The sequence below is a fragment of the Ictalurus furcatus genome, chromosome 5, assembly GCF_023375685.1.
Source record: "Ictalurus furcatus strain D&B chromosome 5, Billie_1.0, whole genome shotgun sequence".
NCBI lineage: Eukaryota > Metazoa > Chordata > Actinopteri > Siluriformes > Ictaluridae > Ictalurus > Ictalurus furcatus.
Genome location: NC_071259.1, coordinates 16,644,521 through 16,649,073, shown reverse-complemented (window position 1 = coordinate 16,649,073; position 4,553 = coordinate 16,644,521).

Below are 4,553 nucleotides of genomic sequence, written 5' to 3'. Positions count from 1 at the left end.
AATGATAAAATTTCTGCATCCCCAAACTTGACTACATTCTTTTTATTCCAGATTTTCAGACTACTGTAACATTTGAACATTTGTTTGTGTAACACATGTATGTGTAACATGAGTAACTAAAAAGTCCAAACTGTAATATACTGTAAGTACTATCTGCAATATACAGTAAAAAACTGGTTAGTGTTAGTACTCAGTAATGGTCTAGAATAGTACATATGCAATTTGAGACACAATGCTAATTTCTTTGCTGAAGGTAGATGGACAGGAACATTTTTATTTCTTATTTGTAAAGTTTCTATTGCTGAATTCCTATGCTTGGTGCAGCATGTCAGGATAGTGAAAAAGACTAAAATAGCACGTTCACTCTATTTAAATGTGGCTTGTTTGAATGTGACTCCCAATAACAATTAAAAATAATAGCAAACAAAATCTATCTTTCCATCCATCCATCCATCCACCTTCTATATCACTTATCCTCTTCAGGGTCATGGGGAAACCTGGAGCCTATCCCAGGGAGCATCGGGCACGAGGCGGGGTACACCCTGGACAGGGTGCCAATCCATCGCAGGGCACAATCACATACACATTCACACACCCATTCATACACTACGGACACTTTGGACATGCCAATCAGCCTACCATACATGTCTTTGGACTGGGGGAGGAAACCAGAGGACCCAGAGGAAACCCCCGCAGCACGGGGAGAACATGCAAACTCCACACACACACAGGGTCACGGTGGGAATTGAACCCCCAACCCTGGAGGTGTGAGGCGAACGTGCTAACCACTAAGCCACCGTGCGCCCAAAGCCATCTTTGAATTTATAATATTAATTTGTAAAATAACAATAAAAAACAAGAGGAGTTTCTCTTGTGAGAATTTGTAAATCAAGCGACCCCTGCTGGGTTTGCGACCCTAGTTTAGAAAACCCTGGTATAAACCTGAATACTAGGGGCTATAACATTCAGGATTTTTTTGTGGACTGCTACATTGCAGTCAATGAGGAGTTCACTGCTCTGGGAGCCAAACCTACAAGCAATGATAGGCAGGCCAGGGTGCCACACTTTCTCTTTCGTGAAATTAAGTCAGCCTGTTGTGCAAGAAACACAGGAAACCAGGGTCTTGCTGGTCATTTTGGGGCCACTAGTAGAACTCTGGATTCTGTGCAACATAGGCAGCAAGTTGTTGAACAGTACAGTAAATAGCTATTTACCTAATATATGCATTTTACTGATAATTTACTGGTAAATTGCTCTCAGTGAGGCTCATCATTGGTGAGCCCACTTGAGGAGGTTCGTATGAGCTGGAGAATGCTCTTCAACATTGTGCTGCTCTGGTGATTTATGTATCTGGCCATCACTATGTTGTCCAAGTGGATCAAGATATGACAGTTTTCAGCACAGAAAGAAGAACTTGAGCGTTAGCCAAGTTACCCTTAGTTCCAGTAGGTTTATTTGTTCATCTGCACTTCTATTGCAACAAACTGTTCCCTATCCGATTAGGATGGTGTCTGTGGTGACCACCTCTCTCCTACTGCTCCTAGGTGTACCCCTTTCTTCCTTGAGCGTTTGGGTGGTCTTGAGTGAAATTGGGCTTGGGCCCAAGCAGTCTAGTGGAGCCACTTGGCTGATGAGTACTATTCTGTTGGATTAGTGATTCCGAGACTTGGGCTCTCCTCTTCAGAGCTTCTTTGGACATAGTTCTCAAGGAGTAGCCCAGGTATGCAGGGCAGACCTTGCGGGGTCATTGTGTATACTTTAAGGAGTGCAGACTGAACGAAACAACCCTGACACTCCACGCCTGACATACTAGCCAAGTCTCTCAGCACAGAGCCTTGCGTGTGGATAAAATCTGGATGTCTGTGGCAACCAGCAAATGAAAGCGCATGTACTATACTGTGGGCTGTGCTACCATGTCCAACCCTAAGCAAGCTGGCAGAGGTTAAACCAGCTCCTTCTCTTGACACTATACTGGATCCGAGTAGTGTGACTTAGTTTTTGGTTCCTTCTTCAGCTGAAAAAGTCTCCCTCCTTTATATTATGGTGTGTGTCATATTTGCCTATTTAACATTGGCATAAGGAGCAGGGCACAGGGGTCCTGTAGGTCCATAGCGACTCAAGCTTAGTGCAATGTGTTCTGCTGGAATTGTTAGCATGCTAAGGGTGATGGACGAGTGGTTTCTGGTTAAGCAAGATGTGGCTGGCGGTGTTGAGTGATGAAGGGATAGACACACTCTGGCATATCAGTGCAGTTAGCTCCAGATGTGTGAAGGAAAACTGGAGGGATGCACTCCTATCCTGTAAAAACTAAGCAGCTGAGTTTGAGGTCTGATTGTTGGCAGTGCAAGGTCAATGGAGGCTGTAGGAAATTTGGATAAATAAAAATATTAAAAAGGAAAATTTTAAAAGAATTAGAATATTGTGTCCCACACTTAAAATATCAGTCTGACTGAAATAGATGCGTGTTGCCTCATGACAAACTGCTCTGCTGAGGGGCCCCATTCAGCTGTTCTTCTGAGATAAGGAAATGAATGAACACAGACGGAGAAACACACACACACACACACAAACACACACAGGGATGATATTTAGAATGGACTTGTTTATTAACTGTCACGTAATGGAGGTTGAGACGGATGCAAGTGTAGATAAGAGCATTATTATAGAAGATAGACAGACAAATCTAAAACCTGAGACATAGGCGTGGTCAAAAAGACAAATGGTCAGGCAAACGAGCATAAACGAGGCAAAACACTATCGAAAAATGAGGACAAAAACAGAAACAAGGAACAAAGGTCTGGCACCGTGATAATACTCAATACTTTGTGTCGAACAATGCAACATGAGTGGTTTAAATGACAAATGTAATTAAGGGTGAACACAAAACAGTTGAGACTAATGATGACACATAAGGGAACAACCAGTGACAATACTGGGGCAGAGACAGGACAGATATCATAACAAATGCACATGTCAAAAGTAAACAAAGTCAATGTCACTGAAACGGAAATCATGACAGAGCCCTCCCCTTCAAGGGGGCTACTCCCGGAGCACCAGAAAACACTCCCTCCCCTGGCAGTCCTGGCCCTCTGGGCAAAATGTCTTCACAGCCCCTCAGGTCCCAAAGCAGGCATTGTCCCACAGATAGCAGGTTCCTTAAGAAGCCGAGGAGCAGGCATGAGGCTGTGGCACGTTCGCCGGGGTCCCTAGGAAGCACCCAGGCATGGGAAGCTGGATTGACAGCTTTGGTGGAGCAGGAAGGCAGAGAGGCATCCTCAGCAGAACCGGATGGCAGATCGATGTCCTCAGAGGAACTGGATGGCAGAACTTGGTTGGGAGTGTCAGCCTACTCAGGCGTGAGTAGAATTGGTTGACCATGTCAGCAGACTCAGGTGCAAGCATAACGTTGTTGGTTGTGATGTCAACTTCAGACAGGAACAGGGTTTGGGAGGCTGTCTCTTCAACCTCAGACTGGAACCAGGTTTAGGAGGTCACCTTGTAGTCCTCTAGCAGGACCTTGACTTTGGAGACCATCTCGTTGACCTCGGACAGGAACTTGAAATGGGAGGCGGTCTCATCAATCTTGTACAGGAACTTGACTTGAGAGACCGTCTCGTCGACCTCGGACAGGAACCTGACTTGGGAGGCCGTCTCGTCGACCTCAGACAGGAACTCGGCATGCTCTCTGAGGTTCAAGTGTGTGGCAGTCTCTTCCGCACCACAGAGAGATGACATGATATCCCCGGCCTAGTTGAATGCGGAGCGATGGCTACGGCACAGCCAGCTGGATGACCGAAGCTCAAGGCGGAACCTGAGGGGGAAGCGATGTTCCCCATGAAGCTAGAGGGGGGAGAAACTCTCTCTGTGATGTCCGAGGGGGGAACAAAGTTCTCCCCAAGGCCAGAGGGGGGAGCGATGCTCTCCGTGGAGCATGAGTGGGGAGCAATGTCCTCCGTGGAGCAGGAAGGTGGAGCAACATACGGTACGAAGTAAAGAAAAGGAGCGACATCTTCAGCGGAGCATGGAGGCAGAGCGACGTCCTAAGCCGAGCAGGAAGGCAGAGCGATGTCCTCAGCCGAACAGGATGGCAGAGCGATGTCCTCAGCCGAATAGGATGGCAGAGCGATGTCCTCAGCTGAGCAGGATGGCAGAGCAATGTCTTCAACCGAGCAGGAAGGCAGACAAATCCAAAACGTGAGACATAGGTGTGGTCAAACAGGAAAATAGTCAGGTGAAAAAAGAAACATTACTTTTTCATAGAGTAGGGTTTTACTGAATATCTAACAGGGTGCATAGTCTTCCTATTCACACACCAAGGAAGCTGGATAGTTTGATTGCATTTAAAAGAAACAGGATAGGTGGGCATCTGTGTTCCACAAGAGCAGCAGGCATACATCTATGTAGTTGCATCTTTCATCTCGGGAGATCCCGTTGTGAAAGGCCCAGGGTTCCTCTTGAAAGGAGCAGGATTGGTGATATTTGACCTTATGTCTAACCACCAAAAAACACATAGGATATAGAACTGTAAAGGATGTTGATCAAGATAAACAAGC